The sequence below is a fragment of the Vitis vinifera genome, chromosome 5 (genome assembly GCF_030704535.1).
Source record: "Vitis vinifera cultivar Pinot Noir 40024 chromosome 5, ASM3070453v1".
Taxonomy (NCBI): Eukaryota; Viridiplantae; Streptophyta; class Magnoliopsida; order Vitales; family Vitaceae; genus Vitis; species Vitis vinifera.
The window spans coordinates 16583702-16606356 of NC_081809.1; positions in this window are offsets into that span (position 1 = coordinate 16583702).

Here is a 22655-nt window from a genome sequence, read left to right on the forward strand (position 1 = left end):
GTACCCTATGAGATCTAAGACAAGGGAATGGAGTAATACAAGGTTCTAATTATGAAGAACAAATTTGAAGTTGTTGAAGATCTTGTTTACCCACTAGTCTTCCACCTCGATCTCTCCTTACACATAACCAGGCATAAGAAAAGTGTGAACTTTTCTTTATAAAGGGTGGCTAGGGTTTTTCTTTAGAGGCTTTCTCTGGAAAATGATGGAAAATTTGAAACCCTAATCCCTAATAGGGGTATTTATAGGGCTTCTTATGAGCTTAAGTGACTTGAGCCCAAATTGGGCTTAACTCACCTAATATAGCATTACTAAGTCCTAATTAGTTAATTATCCTTAATAGACTCCAATTAATTAATTAGCTCATGCTAGAAAAAAAATTCATAAGATCTAGTGCAAACTTGCATTTTTACTAAAACACCCTTATACACACTTCTGAACCAAAAACAAAAATCTCTCAAAATAAACATGTCTCTATATAATAAGAGCTCTAGTAGGGACCATTGGGAACCATAACAAAATATTGGCTCTTTCAAAAATCTGATTATGAAGTTGATTCAACACTTTACTAAAGAAAATTAATTGCACTCTAATATCCTATGAAATTACAACAAGCATAGCTCTGGCTCGAGCCCTACTATCCACTTCATGCAAATTCTCCATGAACGGTCCACAATTTAACAAGGTAGTGTTATCACCTATCAAGATTATCTCTTAAATCTTTAAGTTATAGATCCTCTTTATTATATGATCAATTAACATACTCTAGCTCTAAGGAGCATATGTCAAATTTCCATTAAAGGAAATGTTATGACTAATATTTTAGATTAGATGTCCTTTGAATCACATAAGGGGACACACTATCTTAATACCATGAGATATCATAGTGTTTTTATTGATAATATCTGTTGTCACTAGTCTCCATCAATAGTGACCTAATCCATAGGGATATATGACTACTTTATGGTCTCACCCAATGAGTCAAAATCTCCTATTGATTTTGGCGCAAACTTAATACCCTCTCAAGGTTGAGAGTCCATGTAGTATAATAGATGGGTGAATCATGATAACTAATAGTCTTATGTCAAGATTCATCGTAGGTCCTATCTAGTATGCATAAGATACACTAGTGCACTCACCATGAAAAATTCATCCCGATGACCAAGATAAGTCATTCCTCCAATTAGGAGGTAGTACACTATAGTCTCATATGGATTGCCCATAACTTAGATTTTCTATGTAACTCCTAAAGCATTCAAGTCATGTATATTGCAAGTAATGTGAGCATTTATTCTCAAATAACCAATTAATGCATACGAGATAGGAAAAAGGAAACAAGGAAACATAAATAGATAGATTTATAAATGAGTTTTTAACCTATTAGATCATGTCATACTTTTTAGGGCTCAATCTAAAAAAAAAGTCATAATTGAGGAGTAGCACAAATAATCAATTGAAAAAGTAGGCAATATCATGGTTCTTGCATTGAGTATTATTATGAAAGGGCTTACTTAAAGCCACCTAACAAGTTGAGTCTTAACATAATATTTCTTACATCTTGGAGCGAAATCACAATATTATAGTAAAATAGGCTTACGATTCATCATAAATTATACCTTAAGAATTTATTAGAATATTGGCATATAATAGGGAGCTAACCTATAATAATCATTAAATCCTAAACAGTTACTCCTTATGGTTTGATGCACACTAATAGAATATGGGAAGAAATTTAAATGAGGAACTAGCACAACCAAAAGAATAAAAATTGGTAAAGAAAAAAAAATGATGGCATAAAAGTTGTGTTTTGCATTAATTCAAGGCCACGAGCAAGTGACTAGGCATAGGGCTAGCCAAAAGTGTTAAGCACTTTGCAATACAATAAATGTTAGAAATATATGGATTTCTCTATTTCTTGTCCCTAAATCTCATAAGGTGCATGTAAATTATCCTAGGCTTCTCTAAATCTATCATAGGCGAAACATATGGCTATAAAATCCATACTAGGATAAAAATCTAAAGATATAGTGCTCATACTTGAATCTGGATGTTCTTAAATTGATTCCTTGTAGTGAAAAATATGCTTGAAGGTCTCGTACACCCAAAATCTTCTGCTCGATGACTCAAACCACAATCTTGGCACTCCAAAGTGTAGGTTTTGGAAATAAGGAAGCTATCGTTTTCTTTCTTTGGAGATGGAAGAAGGCTATCACCAAAATGTGATGGAAACCCTAACCCCCTTAAGGGGTATTCATAGGGTACCCCTACTAGGCTTAAATGACTTGAGTTGAACAAGGTTTGAGTCACTTAATCTAGCCTAAAATAGGACTTAATTTATTAATCAATTAGCCTAATCCGGAGACCTTATTCACTATCCCCTATGCAACCTTACAAAATTACCAAAATGCCCTTATGCACAAAAGTCAACCTAGAGTCAATCTAATCTCATAAATCATGTCATTATAGTATATGAGCTTACATCGAGGACCATTTGGACCCATAGGAGTACTAGCTCTCTCATAATGCAATTCTGAAGTGGATTCAACATTTCACTAAAGAAAATCAACTACACTCAGTATCCTATGTAAATAACAATGAGATAAAGCTCAAGATCCGTGACCTACTACCCACTACATGCAGACTCCCTATGAATTAGTGTCCATAATCTAACAAGTTAGTATTATCATCTATCAAGATTACCTTTCCAATCCTTGAGTTATAGATCTCACTTATTATGTGACCAAATGACATAGTCTAACTCATAAAAAGCATAGGTCAAATTCCATTTAAGGAATTACTATGGCGTCATAAATTTCATGATAACATATCCTTTGGATCACCTAAGGGGACACAGTGTCTCAATCTATGAGATATTATGGTGTCTCTATTGAGAATAACTATTGTCATTGGCCTCCATCAATAGTAACCCAATCCATAGGGATATATGACTACTTTAGAATCTCACCCATAGGTCAAAGTTTCCTATTGATTTTGGTATAAGCTCAATATCCTCTCAAGGTTGAGAGTCCATGCAATATAGCAGTTTGGTAAATTATGACAATTGATAGCCTTGCTCATGATTCAGCATAGGTCTTGTTCAGTGTGCATTACATTCATTAGTGCACTCATAGGAAATCTATTTTGACGGCCAATACAAGTCATCCCTCTAATTAGGAGGTGGTGCACTGCAATCTCTATTGGATTGCCCAAACTATGAACTGATTATGAACAACTTATCTACTTACAAGGAACTCATGACTTGTATCTTTCGTGCAACTCCTAATGCACCTAAGTCATGTGAGAAAATAAAAGACTAATCTAATAGATAAAAACACCCAAGAGGCACAATAAAATTTAGCACAAGAAGCACAAATATAAAGAGATAAAGTTATAGAATGCAAAGTCAGATTTATAGTGGTTCGACACTTTCTTGCCTACATCCACTCTCCTCAAGTTCCTAACCAAGTGAGGGTTCCACTTATACTTGAAGCTTCAACCAAGCTTCTAATCATTTTTACACTTGGATTTCGACTCTAATGGGCTCTTACACAATCTCTTCAAGTCTTTACTCACGTGAAGACTTTAACACTCAATTAACAAGTATGAATCTCTCAACCTAATTCAACAATGGCTCAAATACAACTCAAGGCTAGAATGAATCACAAGGGTGCACTAAAGAATATGTAAATGAAGATTTAATGCACCAAGAAAAGAATGAGAGCTTTTATGGCAAGAAAAAGTAGGTAAACAAATAAATGTAGGTGTTCTCTTCTACGTAAATGAATTGGAGCTCTCAATTTATAGGTTTCTAATCTCGGGAGCCATAAAAAAAATAAAAAGCAACCTTGACTGGTCGAGCTGGGGGTCTCCTATATCTAGTCTCCTAGATCCTAAAATATCTCCCCCTTTTGGCAACATCAAAAAGGAAGAAATGGGGGTCTCTAATGAATCAAGGCTGATGAGGTAAAGGTGGAAATACAGAACGCAGATAGGTCATCATCTCTTCACGCGAACGCTCCAAGCGATCCTCAATACACTTAACCCTCTGCTAGAGATACTCAAATTGCGAAGTAAAGCCAACCTGATACTGATCCATATAATCCTCCATGGAGTAGAAACGTGTATCACTAACCACAACAAGCTCCTCCATGCGAGTGCCAAGAGAGGTGATCTAAGCAGATAAATCCATCCATTGAGCATGGTCAGGAGCGAGAAGTGCCTGAGGAGGTGGTATCTCAGTATGGGTAGGCTCAGTGAATGATGGCTGAGTAGATGGACCCTTTGTAAAAGTCAGCTCAGTCATCATCGGCTTAGAGAAGGTAGCCTAAAATTGGACACCCTCTATCTGGAGTGGGGGAATGTCAAGCTCAGGTCCTCCCCACTGATAGCCACTCTGACTGTCTACTCCACTTTCCATCTCTCGAATCTTCATCTCTTCCTCAACTCCAGGATGTGTCTGTCCCTGTCCTCGGGCCAGTGTTGGTGCTCTCTCTATTTTTCTCACCTAAAAACCATTTGGGGCCTTCTCAAATTTTATCATCCCCATGGACTAATTATTATAATTATCATGTGTTGGAGGCCTCAAAATTTGTCTCTTTACTCAGGTCAACGTCGACATCCTTGAATACTCTAGCAAGAAAGTGACCATAGAGGAGTACACGAGTCGTGTTCTCGCAACATGCAATCATGTGCATCATCATCAAATATCCCAAATGGATCTGTCTCCTAGTCAAAATAGAGTCTATAAGGAATGCCTCATAATAAGAGGCTTTATCTCGATGTCCACCATGTGGTAAAAAAATAGAGCACAACATATGGTGTAGTACTCTGTTGATGACCGTCAAGTTGTGTGTTGAGGGTTTGCCCATCCCATGGGTGTTTGGAAGTCCACAAATCCTCTTAATACCCTCTCTAGGCTCAAATCCCGACACAATGGGCCACATATTTGAATTGTATACTCTAAGTCCAACCGAAGCAATATCAAAGATACGACATGTGCTCTCTGGGTCCAAACGAATCTCAACTCCTCTAACAGTAGATGCGATCGGGCTACCCATGCCATAAGTCGCTCTCGAGTAGAATGCTCGAACCAATGCTTAGAAACAATAACCGCATACAACCAGCCCATCCTAGTGAATAAACCCTTGAATCTGAAGTACTGAAATTGGGGAAAATTAATATTTCTCTCGAGAACTACTCATCTCTGAGCAAAATGTTACTTGTACCGTTGGTTGTCCTCCACGAAACTGAATAAGGCAGTGTCAAACCACACCTTTTAGCGTGTCTCTAGCTGAGATGACTCAGCTAGGCGCTAGCCTTGTGCCCTAGAGGTCGTGGGCTCTCGCTAGGGGCCATGGAAGATGGAAAATGAGCAAGATGAAGAAAGAGAACTAGTAGAGGCTCACACCTAGAACCCAAACGAACGGAAATGGAGAGAGATCTGTGCTGGAGCTGACTATGATGCACCTAAGGAAAAGAAGACCACTCCAAATGGAAACCTTAACCTTTAAAGTCTTTAAAACTCTCTCAAAATCAGGTTAACCAGTAAAAAATGCACTGAAATTAGTCTCTAAAAGCCAAAACCAGAAAAACCCTAAAGAATCAGAGGAGAATGGAGCAGAAAAAAAAGTGCAGGAGCCTCTTAATATTCTTAACCTCGACGAACCGGTCGACCGATCCTCATCCAATCGACCATTTGGTCAATGTGGTCAACGATTTTGACTTTCCAATTTTTGTGCACTTTTTCATTTTGCGATCCTCCCCTTGCCATTTTCAATTTAAATCCCCAATTTTTTTATGCCCAATACTAAAAGAATTTTTATTTTTGGTCAAAATTTGACCATTATCTAAGTATATGTCTATATGATGCATGTGACATGAAATTTAAGCAATCAAAAGGTATATTCATCAAGAATTCATTAAGAAAACATTTGATGATGATGAAATTACCCCTAGTTGTCTTCTAATATCAACAAATTGTTCTTCACTTAGAGGTTTTGTAAAGAGATTGGCAAGTTAATCTTTAGTGCTTAGAAATTCAAGTGTTATGTCATCTTTTTGTGCATGATCTCTAAGAAAGTGATGTCCAATCTCCTATGCTTAGTCCTAGAGTGTTGCATAAGATTTTTTGATATACTTATGGCACTGGTATTATCACATTTAATGGGAACATGCTCAAAAGATAAATCAAAATCACTAAGTGTTTGTTTCATCGAAAGGATTTGTACACAACATAAACCGGCTGCTATGTATTTGGCTTCCGCAGTTGACAAAGTTACCGAATTTTGCTTCTTACTATGCCATGAAACAAGTGAGTGTCCTAAGAAATGACAAGTGCCACTAGTGCTTTTTCTTTCAACCTTACAACCAATAAAATCAGCATCCGAAAAGCCAATTAATTCAAAGTTATCACTCTTAAGATACCATAAGCCTATGTCCATTGTCCCTTTCAAATATTTGAGGATTCTTTTTACGACACTTAAGTGAGATTCTTTAGGACAAGATTGAAATCTAGCACACAAACATACACTATACATAATGTCGGGTCTACTAATGATCAAGTATAGCAAAGAACCTACCATGCCTCTATATATAGTAGAGTCAATGGATTTACCTTTCTCATCCTTATTAAGCTTGATGGATGAGCTCATTGGAGTCTTCATTGTTTTGGTTTCCTCCATGTTGAACCTTTTGAGAAGATCTCTTATATACTTTGCTTGATTGATGAAGGTTCCTTATTTTAGTTGTTTGATTTGAAGTCCAAGAAAAAATTTGAGTTCTCCCATCATGCTTATTTCAAACTCACTATGCATGCACTTAGCAAATTCTTCACAAAGAGAGACATTAGTAGTACCAAAAAATGATATCATCAACATATATTTGAACTAAGAGCATTTCATTTTCTTTGGTTTTTATGAAAAGAGTTGTGTCAATTTTTCCCATTTTAAAACCATTTTCCAAAAGAAATTTGCTCAATTTTTCATACCATGCTCTAGGTGCTTGTTTCAAACCATAAAGTGTCTTTTTAAGTTTAAAAATATGGTTAGGAAAGTTGAAACTTTAAAAGTCGGGTGGTTGGTCAACATACGCTTCTTCATTTATAAAACCATTTTAAAAAACATTTTTCACATCCATTTGATATAAAACAAAGTCTTTAAAACATGCAAAGGCAAGTAGCATCCTAATAGCTTCCAACCTAGCTACGAAGGCAAAGGTTTATTCATAATCTATCCCTTCTTGATTAAAACCTTGGGCTACCAAACCTTGCTTTGTTTATAACAATTATGCTATTTTCATCCATTTTATTTCTAAAGACCCATCTAGTTCCAATAATACTTGGATTTGAATGTCTTGGTACTAATTCCCATACTTCAAATTTTCAAATTGATTTAACTTTTTTTTATAGAAATCATCCAATTTTCATCATCTAAAGCATCATTTATATTTTTAGGCTCAATTTGAGAGATAAAATCTTATTTATTGAAAATGTTTCTAAGAGAGGATCTAGTTCTTACCCCACTAGATGGATTACTTATGATTTGATCTTGTGGGTGATTGATGACAAATTTCCATTCTTTAGGAAGGTCTTGGCTTGATTCACCTTGCACTTGTTGAGGAGGGGGTAGTGCCAATGGTGATCCTTTTTTCTTGGGATTCTCTCCATTTTCTTCTTGTTGTATTTTACCTTCAATTTGCAATCTTCCCATGAAGGTCTCTAAACCTAAATCATCATCAACACTCTTTCTTTCTTTGATAGAATTGCTAGATTAATAAAAAATAACATGGATGGACTCATCTACAACCATAGTTTTTTTGTTGAAAACTCTAAAGGCTTTACTTGAAAATGAGTAACCAAGAAAAATTCCAACACCCGATTTTGCATCAAATTTTCCAAGATTGTCTTTAGTGTTTAATATAAAACATTTGCATCCAAAGACTTTGAAATAACTAATGTTGGTTTTCTTGTTTTTCCAAAGCTCATAAGGAGTTTTCTTAAGTATGGGTCTTAATAAAACTCTATTTAAAACATAACAAGAAGTGTTAACTGCTTCGGCCCAAAAATATTTTGGTAGGTTGTTTTCATTTAACATGGTTCTTACCATCTCTTAAAGGGTTCTGTTTTTCCTTTCAACTACCCCATGTTGTTGAGGAGTTCCAAGAGCCGAAAATTTGTAGTCAATTCCATGCTCATTGCAATAATCTTCAAAATTGATATTTTCAAATTCTTTCCTATGATCACTTCTTATACAAGTAATTTCAAAGCCTTTTTCATTGTGAACCTTATTGCAAAACTTTGAAAACTCATAAAAGGATTCATTCTTTTGAATTAAAAACAAGACCTATGTGTATCTAGAGAAGTCATCCACAATAACATACGTATAAGATTTTCCTCCAAGATTTGGTGTCTTAGAAGGACCAAATAAATCCATATGCAATAACTCAAGTAGTCTAGATGTGGAAATTAAGTTTTTGTTTTTAAAAGAGTTTTTTATTTGCTTTTACACTTGATAAACTTCACAAATTTTATCTTTTTGAAAATTTATTTTGGGAAGGCCTCTAACAAGTTCATCTTTGTTAAGTTGGGAAATAAGGTCCATGTTAGCATGTCCCAACCTCCTATGCCACAACCAAATTTGATCATGCATGCTTGAAAAGCATCTATCATGACCATCATATTTTGAAATATTTATAGCATAAACATTATCACATCTATGGCATGTGAAGATGGTTTTATTATTTTGAATATCCTTGATAATACAATGAGATGCTTCAAAAATCACTTAAAAACCTTTCTCACAAAGTTGACTAATGCTTAAAATGTTATGTTTTAAACCATCTACTAATAAAACACTTTCAATGAGAGAGGATGTGTCATTACCAATGTTGCCTTGACCAATGATCTTTCCCTTTGTGTTGTCTCCAAATGTAACATATCCTCCATTTTTCTTTGTGAGAAAAGCAAACTTGGATTCATCTTTGGTCATGTGTCTTGAGCATCCACTATCCAAGAACCACTTATCCTTCTTTGAACCCTACAACATAAAACTCAAGTTGATTTAGGTACCTATATCTTTTTGGGTCCTTGAGGGTTGGTGACCTTGGATTTTTCAATCCAAATCTTTTTAGTTTTGACATTTGAATTCTTTTGAGAACCATTTCTTAAAGGACATTTATTACTAATGTGTCATTCTCTTCCACAAAAATTGCAAGTAGTGGAAGGACTTACACTCGTGGATTCCTTTACAAAATAGTTTTTAAAATACTTTTGATTTTTTGAAGATTTGAATCATAACCCTTGTTTGTCAAAAACACATTTTTGGCTAGCTAGAATCATTTCAAAAGATTTTTGTCCACAAGAAAAGATTGAGAGAGAGGATGTCAATCATTCATTTTTCTTTCTTAAAATCTCATTCTCTTTTTCAAGATGAGTTTTAGAAACATCAACATTTGAAAATTTTTCTTTTACTTCTCCAAGTTCTTTTTCAAGTTGAGAGAGAGATTTTTCAAACTAAGTTTTTCAAAATCCTCATACAATTCTTCAAAAGCATCTTGTATATCTTCATCACTAAGGTTAGAGTTTACCTCATCAAATTCATCTATTGTCATGAAGCACATGTTTGCCACTTCTTTATCATTTTCTTCTTCGGAGGATTCATCTTCACTTTCACTCCAAGTGGCCATCATTGCCTTCTTCTTTCTTTTCTTGGCTTCACTTTTATAAAAAGGACAATTATATTCAATGTGTCATAGTTTTTTTCACTTGAAGCATACCAAGTCTTTTTTTCTCTTCCCATCTCTCCTTGTCACCATGAGATGAAGATTCTTTTTTAGAAAAGTCTCCTCTAGAATTGAACCTTCTTCCTCTAAACCTTTCACTCCTCATGAATTTGTTGAACTTTCTTTTGATGAGGGCTAAGTCTTCATCTTATTCACTTTGTTTTTTTCTTCACTTTAAGATCTATGCTCTTCTTCCTTTTGTCTTCCCCTTCTTGTTGCTTCTTTGCCAAGTTGATCTCATATGTCATCAATGACCATATGAGCTCATCCAAAGGTAGCTTGGTCAAGTCTTTGACTTCTTGAATTGTGGTGGCCTTTGTATGCCACTTTGATGGAAATGACCTCAAGATCTTCATCACCTTTTCCAATTCCTTGTAGGTCTTTCCCAAGGCTTTAAGACCATTGACAATGTCGGTGAACCTAGCGATTATCTCAACAATAGTTTCATTATCTTTCATAAAAAACAATTCATAACTATGAACAACTAAATTGATTTTTGACTCTTTGACTTGATTTGTTCCTTCATGAGTTGTTTCAAGTAATCTCCCAAATTTCTTTAGCCAATTTGCATTGACATATTTTATTATATTCATTTCTATCCATAGAGCATTGCAAAGTGTAAATGACCTTAGCATTTAATTGAAAATTTCTTCTATCACACCTATCCCATTCTTGCTTGGGTTTTGGAACCATGACTTCATCAACTAGTTTTGAAGGAAAAGTTAGGTCATCTTCAATAACGTCTCATACGTCTAAATCTATTGATTGTAAAAACCAAGTCATTTTAGTTTTCCAATAGGGATATTCAATTCTCTCAAAAAATGGAGTTCTATTGGTTGCAAAACTTTCAATGTGAGATGAGCTTGATGGATTAGCCATTTCCTCTTAGACATTTAAGTCTTAAATAAAAGGCCTACCTCTGATACCAATTGATAAAATAAAGGGCAAATCTAAATAGATAAAAACACCCATGAGGGAGGGCGAATTGGAGTTAAAAAAAAATTCTTTTAAAACATAATAAAATTTAGCACAAGAAGCATAAATATAAAGAGATAAGGTTATAGAAATCAAATTCAGATTTATAGTGGTTTGATATTTCCTTGCCTACATCCACTCTCCTCAAGTTCCTAATCAATTGAGGGTTCTACTTATACTTGAAACTTCAACTAAGCTTCTAATAACTTTTTACACTTGGATTCCGGATCCAATAGGCTCTTACATAATCTCTTTAAGTCTTTACTCACTTGAAGGCTTTAACACTCAATTAACAAAAAATGAATCTCTCAACCTAATTCAACAATGAATCAAATACAACTCAAGGCTAGAATGAATCACAAGGGTGCACTAAAGAATATGTAAATGAAGATTTAATGCACCAAGAAAAGAATGAGAGTTTTTATGGCAATAACAAGTAGGTAAACAAATAAATGTAGGTGTTCTTTTCTACATAAATGAAGTAGAGCTCTTAATTTATAGGTTTCTAATCTTGGGAGCCAAAAAAACCAAAAAGCAGTCTTGATTGGTTGAGTTGGGGATCGACCGGTTCACTAGCCGTTGAATCATTTAATGCTTGACAGGTGATCATTACCCTCAACCGAACCTCGACCAGACCCTGACCGGACCTCAACCTGGAAGACAAATCCCTCGATCAGGAAAGAAAGGCTATTGGAAGAGCGAAAGTGTGTTTTTTTGCATCTCTCGACTGGACCTCGATTGGGAAAGAGTAACCGATCGATCAGTACCCTAGCCGATTAAGCCGATTGGCTAGTGCCTCGACTGATTTAAAATGTTAGTAATACTTTTATCACCCAAATAAGAATGAGGCAAAAGTAATAGGATGATAAAGTGATCCTCTCATTGTATAGTCGAGGTAAAGGGCATTGACTCTCTAGTAGCAACAACACTTTCAAACCGATCCTTACAAGAGAACTCACCCCCTCCTCAAAATCTTCACTATCATCCTCTATAATGGTTATAGTCTTCTCCTTGAAACATTTGAAGAACACCATCCTACACAAAAAAAAAGTAGAGAGAGATAGAGATGAATAAAATATGGGTGTAAGTTTTTAGGCACAACTATGCATTCAAGTCAAGCCAATTTGCATGTGTGAAGACTTTAACATATAAGTGCCAAAAATATTACACCACTTCACATCAGGGTCATAAATTGTTTGCACAGATGCCAAATATGATTCTAATTATAATTAAATGTTAAAACTTGAACACCACTATGCAGTCAAGCTAATTTGCATGAGTGAAGGCTTTAACACATAAGTGCCAAAAATATGACATTGTTTCGCATTAAGGCTACAACTTGATTACATAAGGGTCAAATTTTAAATATTTATATTTTTTTTATGGATATTTAAGTTTATTAAAACTTTCCCCTCAAGTATTAAGGCAATTAAAAAATAAATAAATTACCTGAAATCAAAATTCGTCTCCACGAATGATGAAAGTCAACATGTGTTCGAGAAATATGAGTATTTTCCTTCCTTAAAAAAAAAAAACGCTTACTTGTTTGAAAAAGGTAAAGACTTCTCGTGGAGAACTCAAACTGAGTTTCTTAAAATTGGGTTTAAGATCACTCAAAATTTTGAAAGAATTTTCTAAAGAATTTAAGTCCAGCAAATTGGATTGAAGAACATCCAAAGATCAAAAGAGTTCTCTAAAAAAGTTCAAGTTGGGTTTCTCAACTATTGTCCCCTTTATATATATATATAAAGTATATACAGGGAAGGCAAATTGGAAGAGGATTCAAAGTGTAAAGCAAGCATAAAGCAAGAAGGAAAACGAATTGGAAAATGATTCAAAGTGTAAAGTAAGAAGGAAAACGAAGTGAAAATTGGAAAAAAGTGGGAAATAAATATTTTAAAAATAGGAAACTTCCTATTAAAATATTTCTTTGGAAAAAAAAAATGTTAACTTCAAGACCCACCCCATCCACATGACAATACATGTACATGATGCATCTTGAAGTGGGGGCATTTGTAGACATAAAAATTTTAATAGATTAAATTACCACTAATTTGGTATTCAAAATGGATAAATAAATAAATAAAAACAAATATCCTCTTATGGATAAGTTTCCAAAAAAATAAAAGAGAACTAATCTCCAACTATAAAAAGGATAATAATAATAATAATAATAATAATAATAATAATAATAATAATAATAATAATAATAATAATAATAATAATAAGCTTATTATTATTATTATTATCTTGTTGGTAAAATCTCTGGAAAAAGAAAAGTTGCTAAAATTAAGGAACTAAGTCCCTTGAATTAAGCAATTAAAATTCGAGAATTCAAAATTCAAATTCCCTACTTTCACCTATAAATATAGGTGACTTCTTTCAAGAAAAAAGCGATAAAAAATTAAGGGGAGAAATTTAGAAATTAGAAAAATCCAGAAAGGAAAATCTTAAGGAGAAAATTCAAAGACAACTTCGTACGGGAAAATGGGTTTTACAACAAAAGAAAAAGCTTCCTCAAATCTCTTTGCAAGTTCAATAAACGGTAGAACTACTACACGTGTTCTTTACCATTTAACAAGTTCATTCGGGAATAAGCCACTTATGACCCTCGATTAATCTTCGAAATCAAGAAAATGTTACCGTCGTCTTCCAAATTGTGATCAAGGCAAAAGAATCAAAGGCAAAATATTCTTTTATAAAGAATATTATTTTTGAGATTGTATCCCACAATATTTTTAATTTTAATAAATATTTTGTTCGCATTATTTTTTGTTATTGTCTTGCTTACATCGTAGGATTTTTACAAAATTTGTGCATATACCTACATTTGTTCTTTACTTATTTGGATAGTGCATATGCAACGTTTTTGGAATCCAATTATTTGCCAACCCATTAAAACAAAGAATTGTGATGTGGTATTTTTTTATTTTTTTTTCATTTTGTGGTTTTCAATTTATAACATTTTGATGAAATGACTCTCATTATGAAATAGTGAGGGGTGCATTCTCAAAGGAAACCATTAGCTAAATTCAAATTTTAAACATATTTTTTCAAGAATTCTCTCAAAAAAGGAAAAAACAAATTCCAAGCTAATAAATAACCTGAGACCATGTTTAATATATGGGAATGAGAAATGGAAATGAAAATTTTCTTTTTATTCATGTTTTTCCTTGAATAGGAATGAATTTGGTCATTTCAAATATAGGAATGTAAGGTAGGAATGATTATTTGTTTCTATTTCTCAATGTTAAATAACAATATTAATGAAAATGAAAAAAAAATAACAATAATATCCATACATATAGTTTAAATTAATATTTTATTTTCATTTTTAAAAATACTTCCACACTATATATAGTTTAACATAATTTTTTATTTTCAATTAAAAAAGAATTCTTTAAGAGTTTATTTTTTGTTTTGCTAAATAATAAAAATATATTTAGGTTTATGATTTTTTTTTAAAAAAAATTGTTTTTAAAATTAATACCAGTGTTTGGTTGTTGTTCTTGAGAAATAATTTTTAAAAATAAAGTAATAAGTTTAATGATTTTTAAAAATAGTATTAACAATTATTAATTTTTAACAAAATAAATCAATTATATTTTTATAAGATGCTAATATCCATATTTTTTATTATTTAGAAAAATATATAATGTATGATTAAAATTAATATTCATATTTTATTAAAAATTAATTTAAATTTATTTGTAATTACAAACTTATTTTTATTTTAAATAAGACTTGAATTAATTTATTTTATATTATGTAAATTTAATTTACATTTTTTTTACAAAATCAAAATAAATAAATAAAAATTAAAAACAACTTATTCAAAAAAATTTTAGTTTTTAAGTTTTGAAAAATGTTTTAAAATAATTTACACTAGGGAATCAAAATACCCATTCTTAAAGATGAATTAAAATCTCACTTATAATTGGGATTTCATTTCTTTTGAATCATTATTATTTCATTCTCATTATCACTTAATTAATCCAAACTTGGGAATAAATGATTAAGGGAACGAGATATTTAGGCCTTATTTGGTAATTGTTTTTAAAACAGTTCTGAAAAAATAGTTTTTAAACATAGTTTTTTAAAATTATTCTATAATGTTTTGTAGAACAAAAGTCTGTTTGAGAACTTAAAATTGTTTTTAACCCATTTTTAATATTTTTAAATACATTTTAAAAATAATTTTGATGTCCATAGGTTTATTTTTAATCATTATATATGGTTGTATAATTATTTTTTAAAACAGCTCTAAAAGAACAATTGAAAACAATTAAAATAAGTTATCTAAAAATACTCTATTTTCTGTTTTCTGATAATAAAAAGCAGAAAATAGTTTCTAATCGTCAAATGTGTTTTTTTAGTTTTTTTGTTTTAAAAAACATAAAATTATTCTTGAAAACAATTGCCAAACAAAGCCTTATTCCTACTTGCCATTCCCCTTACTAAACATGCATCAAAGTTTTATATTTCATATTGCTATATAAACCAATGACATCCCAAAGCAAACAAGCAAATAGAAAGCATGGAAAATGAAGTGGTGTTACATTTCATCAACCTAACATCATTTCGCTAATATCAGGTTGAGTTAAGGTTGGTTAGGTTAGACTCAAGTCGGTTGGGTTAATCGAGTTGCATAATTCAAATTCCATCTGTAATTTTTTTTAACACTTTTTTCGATATATTTATTTAAAAATTTAAATAGTAAATAAAACAAAATTTTAAGATAATTTAAAAAAATTAAAAAATAATTTATATATCTTTCTAAAATAATGAAACTATATGATATAACATAATTTAATATTGTTCTTAAAAATTTAAAAGAAAATGAATATTATCGTATATGATAATGTACATTATAAATATTATAGAAATATTAAATCGGGTTTGGGTTAGGCTCAAGTTGTCCAAACCCAAAACAAATTGAGTTAAGATTGAAAAAACCTAATTCAAGTGTTGAAAATGATTGCCCAAGCTCACTCATACATCAAGTTGGGTTGGGTCAACCTGCTTAAGTTCCACCCCTAATTCTCATAATTGTAATATGATAAAAAAAAAAAAAATGAAGAAAACATAGACAAAGTTTAGACTTTATACCTTGATTGATCTTTGAATTCATGGAAGAGTTTGATCAAGGTATAACCCAAGGTCCAATTTTCTCAACACTAAACAAGCCTTTCACCAATTTCTCTTAGGCAAAATTACACAAGAATATTGATTTCCCTTTTTGTCACAGCTTGATTTTCATGCACAATGATGAAGGTGGAAAATAACTGTAAAGACTTTGGAGAAGGAAAAACCTATGATAGTCATAATTAGAAAACTAAAGAGAAAAAAAAAAAGAAAAAAAGAAAACCCTGATTCATGTAATGAAGAATGTGTTGATTAGGTCTCCTTAATAATAGAAAATTCCTATGCAAAATTTATATGCACAAAATTACTCTAATGTTTTCCTAAATAAAGCAGGATTTTTAAAAGCAAATCTAATTGAATCATATAACTTTTAAAAACAAACAAGATTTTTAGAAGAAACATAATTTCGACCTCTTCTTGATTACACTTGCTCACTAAGTTTTTTATCTCTATTTTCATATACTTGTAATAAATTAATATAAATTAATTTGTGCATGTATAATAGGTAAAACATGGTGGACAATATTTTTTATAGAATTTTTGTATAAGTTTCATTTCAACCCAAACAAGCACTAGTTTTTGATAAGATAGCATTAAAAACTCAAAGAGGCCAATTGTTGGATTGTGATTGGTATGTCCTAGACAGAAAAAAAAATCAAGTATAAAAAGGCTCTAATGCATGATTATGCATAACCAAACTATACAATTGGTATGTTTAATGCACTTGCACATGCCTTTATTGTTAGGATTGAGCCCTTAAAAGCAAGATATGATGTAATAAAACTAGATTTAACTATTCCCTTATTATCCTTTTGGTGTACTGATATTAATTTGAGCATTCAACCTATGTCTCTTACATTATATATGATGTTAGCCCAAGGGTTCTCCTAATCATATTTTCATGATAACAAACCATGGTTAAGTTACTAATTAGTTTGAATTATAAAGAATTTCAAGTGTTAATTTAGAAATTCGTCAAAGAACCTAATAGATGCAAGATCAAGACTTTTGAAAGAACTTTTAATCATAAGAAACATTGTAAGATGAATGCATGGGTACACTTAGGATTTACATATCATTTCATGTGTCTTTGAAAAACTCGGTTTATGCTTTAAAGTTACATTTCCATCAAAATCTGAGTTCTATCAAATGAACCTTAGGCAAAACATTTCAAAATTGACATATTATTTTACCTAAAGACCTTGCCTAAGTTCTAGAAGCAAAAAGACTAGAAAAAGATAGTGATGTTTTGATTGAATCTCAAGGTTGAGAGACCATAATGGGAAATACAATATATGATGAATTGACACTTTTAGTAGTTGCAAGTTTAATTGTTGAACAACAATCTTCATGCCCTACTGTTGTGGCTTTTTCTACTCTTACTCACACATTTGACATGAAACAAATCATCCTTAATGCCCAACGCTAAGTAGCACTTATGATAGGAGAATGCATTAAGGAAATGATTATCAAATCTTCCAATGAGTCTCTCATTATTGACATAAAAATTGATGAGTATTTCAATGCTATCATGAAAACTAGAGTGGACCCTTCACCATTAAAGTCTCAAATTGAGAAGTAGTAAGTGTAGATCACCTCGATACAGTGCGACATGCCCATTCTATCTAATATCTCCAAAAGTACAAAGCGAACGTTTAACTATTGTTGCATCTCAAATTGTGGATGCTCTAAATTCTGAAGGTGTAGAGGCAAATCGTGGTCAATCTTTAAAGGTTGACTTAGTTACTCTCGACACTAAACATGAAGCACTTAAAAAGGAATTGAAGCAACTAGGTATAGAAAAAGAGCACTTTCATAACTCAATCATGGAGATCGATGATAATCTAGCTAATAAACAAAATAATATTTCTCGTTTGAGGAAATAACATGTCACTATCACCCAAACCTTGTGCTTACTAATGTCGATGTCAAGACTTTAGAGACACTTCAAGAAGCCTAAATGACTCAATTTGACAAGCTTGCGTACTTGGTGTGAATATGACTGTTGTGCCTTTTTGCTTAGTTTTAGCTTTCTTTTTTTTCCTTCATTTTTTTTATTGAGATATAATAAGGTCTAGCATTTGTTAGCCAGATTTATTAATAAAAATGAGACCATTTTTTTTAGTTATGTTTAAACTCAGGTTGTTTTCCTAAGTTACCTACGTATCCTTCAAAGAGAGATGATAAAGTCAAACATAGTTCAATTTTTTATTTTATTTTTATGCTCTAACTTTTACCAAGACTAAAAGAAAGATTTAATCTTATGCATTAACTTTTGCCAAGACTAAAAGAAAGATTTAATCCTTCGAACATATGTCCTAACTTTTGTCTAAGTTGTATATTCAGGTTTTCAACTTAACGGACTTTTTTTTTTGGTGTGTTATATGTAGTTTAAGCTCATGAGGGCTAGGAGTGTCACTTTTCTTGAGTTTGGTCAAAGGGTGATAAATTCATGTCCTTGGAACAAATTTTAATCGAGAGTCAAAGATGACTTATTCTTAACCAAAACTTGTGAAGACCTTCAATCAAACTTGTGAAGACTTTTCTCAATCATTTTGGAGAACAAAAGAAGTCATTTGAATTCATCTTGATTTTCTTTAGCCTTTAAAGTGGATGAATGACATTTTTGCATTGTGTTTGATATTCTTCCACGAGCTTGTTGAAGAATGTGCCAAGCTTGGACTTGATTTTAATCCAAGGGTGGTAAACACATGTTTTGGAGCAAAATTTAATTGAGGGTCAATGATGACTTGATCTCAAGTAAACTTATCAATAATTTATTCAAGTGTCTTGAAAAACCCAACCTTGTTTTTTTTAGCTTTCAAGGTGGATGAATGACACTCTTGTTTGTGTTTGATATTCTTCCATGAATTTGTTGAAGAATGTTTGGAGTTTGATCTTGACTTTTTGAAGCTTCATTTTTGGATTTAGCTTCGGGTTGCATTTCCTTTTTTAGAATGCCTCATGTTGAAAGAAAAAAACACTTGTATTTAGAGAAGTTGGAGATTTTAGTTTAGAATCTCTAAATTTGACTTCTTTAATACAAAGAGTTTGTTCCTCAGTTTAAGAAGTTTTCCAAGAAAGATTTTTTTTTTGGGCATAAGTTTGACTTTATTTATTTATTTTGTTACTGCAATTTAAGTTCTTATAGGATAGGAGCAATATGTAGTTTATGCTCATGCTTTAAGGAACATCATTGGAATGTCGAGGTTTCAAAACAATTGTGGTAAAATTTGATGTCATGTTCTTTTCATTGTCACTGATGAAGGTGATGGTTGCACAACATGTTGTACAATTATGGCATTTGTCCGCAAATTGTTTTACCCTCTTTATTTTTGTGGCATAGAGTGATAGATTCTTAAGTGTCTGGATCAATGCAATTTGTGTTTCCTCAAGAAGTTTTATCATTTCAAGGATACTAAAGAGCGAGGGTAAGCACTATAGGTTTGTTATTACCTCCCTCATCTTCTTCCTTGGTTTTGCTCAACTCTGCACCAAGAACATCTTTTTCATCTTCACTTGGCCCATCTTCTTTCGAAGTATCATGACAAGAGACTATATGAGTTGATGTCATCATCCCTCTATCAAAGAACTCTAGAGAAAAGTATTCTTCTAAGGTGATAGGAGTGATGAGTTTTTGTACCAAGAGGTCATCAACCTGTACAATCTCTTGTTTTCTTTTGGGTTTCTTTTCTTCTTTCTTTTTCAGATATAGACGAATATTTTGCTTATGTTGTTCATTCCTAGGAAGATTTAGGCATGAATGAGATTCTTGCTTCTTGTGTGGTCTTCTTCATGTCACCAATGTCCAACATTCTTTGTTATATGACATTGATTCATTATCAAAGCAGAAGTGAATAATGGTGTCTTCGTGTGACATTTGTGTTTGCTTTGACTTAGGTAATTCACATTGGATAGTACTGGTGCATGCCCCCAGTGTCTTAGGTGGAACGTGTAATGGAATAAGATCAAAAGACCCAAATATGATTGTAGCATGATTTAACACTACTACTTCATCTAGATCTAGATGAATTCTTCCTTGCTTTACAAATTACATTATAAGATCTTTTAAGATGAAACATTTCTCCATAGGGTGATTGATGATTCGATGGTAATAACAATAGTTCGGATTATTAACACGACCCATTTCTTTTGGATGCTTACACTCAAGTAGCTCAATAACCTTTTCTGGAGTAGATCTTCCAACATGTTAGGCACATCAGAGTTAAGAAAATGATACTTCTTCTCCTCCAATTCCTTCAAGGTGAACCGACGCCTATCATTTTCTTGGGTTACTCTGACCTCTTTTACTTCCTTCTTTTTATCTCTTGCTGAGATTTTGATAGGAGACATATTTACCATCATTGACTTCTGGATGAGTTTTATTAAGGTTTTATCACTTGTTTTCCCATCGTGTCTCTCTTTTTGTTGGTCAACGATAAGGTCCTTCTTAGTACCATGGTTGGCTATGCTGAGCTCCATGTCATATGCTTGAGTAGCTAACTCTTCAAAGGTGCAAGGTCGTATCCTTTGAAGGATGTACAAAAGACCCTAATGCATTCTTTGTATGCATATCTCCACAGTTGACACCTTAGATAATCTATCTTTGCAGTCCAGACTTAAGGAATGTCATCAATTGATGTAGTCTACGACTGACTCATCTTTCCATTACTTAGTATTAGTAAGTTCCATCATGCTTACAATTCTCTAGGTGCTATATAAACGGTTGAGGAATTCATGTCCCATTTGGTCCCAACTATCGATACACTCGGGTGCAAGGTTTATGTACCAAACGAAAGCATTCATTCGAAGAGAACGAACGAATTGTTTGATTAACAAGCCACCATTTGTACCTGCATGGTTACAAGTTTCAACGAAATGGACAACATGTTGTTTTGGATTTCTCTTTCCTTCAAATGATTGAAACTTTGGAGATTGATAACCCACAGGCATACATAGACTATAAACCCTCTTAGTGTAAGTTTTAGAGTACATGAGCGTACTATGTGAGGATCCATTGTATTATGCTCTAATGGTGTTAGTTATCATGTCCTGAAGTTGTTGGACAAATAATGACGCCATCGAGGTAGATTCCATTGTTTGTCTCCCGACTCGCACTGTCCTAGATGCATGTGGTGCATCATCAAGAGGAGATGCAACATTCAAAAGGTGGTTGAGTCCTTAACTTGACTCACCCATATTTTGTATTTATGTCTCAACCTTGTTTATGAGGGAGACTATTTGCGTATCCTTCTTCTCGATCGTCTTGGTGAGTTTGGTGATGGCATGAGCCATCTTACTGATTGTTCCTCTACGGATGTAGCGTCAGTCGCCATTACCGGTATAATCATCAAGAAGGGAGAAGTAAAAGAGTCGGAATGATTGGAGTAATTTTCCTCATTTGACATTCCAGTTGGCAATCTGGAATGTGAACCGGTGCTGGAGTTGGTATCGGTAATAGAGCAAGGAGAATTATCCTCAAAGTCCTTTAGTGCTAAAGAGAGTTTTCCCTTGCTATGAGGACTATGATTTTTTGCCCTCAGAGAAGCCAAAATGATGGATGGTTGGTGCTTATCACGTGTCCTTACCAGTTTTAACAAACAAGTAGACTCACTTGTTTGTTTTGTTGAAGGTAAAGATGTTGATTTCACTTTACTACGAGTCATGGGGCTCATAGCGGTGTTGTGTGATGATTACGTAATGAAGATCGTGTCATTGCCCTGGTTGACATACACAACTTGAATTTTTTTGGATGCCATCGATGTAGTAGTGATTAATTTTCTAATGAAAGAGATGGGACGTAGAGAAGTTCCGCAGAGGATGCCAGAAATTTGTATGCACAAATTTTGTAAAAAGTCTTGCGATGTAAGCAAAATAATAACAAAAATAATGTGAACAAAATATTTATTGAAATTAAAAATATTGGGGTACAATTTCAAAAATAATATTCGTTACAAAAGAATATTTTCCCTCTGATTCTTTCGTTTCGACCACAACTTGAAGAACGATGACGAACTTGTTTTCTTGAATTTGAAGATCAATCAAGGGACTAAATGACTTTTTCCCAAATGAACTTATTGAATGACGAAGAACATATGTGTAGTCCCTTTACTGTTTACCAAACTTGTAGGGAGATTTGATGAAACTTTTTCTTTTGTTGTGAAACCTCTTTTACCGTACAAAGTTGCTTTCGAATTTTCTCCTTAGGATTTTTCTGATTTCTGAATTTCTCTTCCCAATTTTTTATACCATTTTCTTGAAAGATGACCTCTATTTATAGGTGAAGGTAAGAATTTTGAAATTTGAATTTATGAATTTTAATTGCTTAATTCAAAAAATTTAGTTCTTTGATTTTAACAACTTTTTTTTTGTCAAGAAGTTTTACCAACAAAATAATAATAATAATAATAATAATAAGAAACTTATTATTATTATTATTATCTTTTTATAGTTAGAGATTAATTTTCTTTTTTTCAAGAAACTTATTCATAAGAAGATATATATTTTTATTTATTTATTTATCCATTTATTCATCTAGACCAAATGTACTAAAATTTTTATGTTTAGAGTAGGTTTTAGGATTGGATTGCCTATATTACTCGAATGTTGGAGCTTCGAGTGAGTTTAGGATAGGTAGTGCTTGCGATTGTGGTATTGTCCATTCAAAACAAGTTTTTAAGAATTATTTTAAAAAGGATATTTTTATAATATATTTTAATTATTTTTTATTAAGATATAAAAATATAAAAAATAATTAA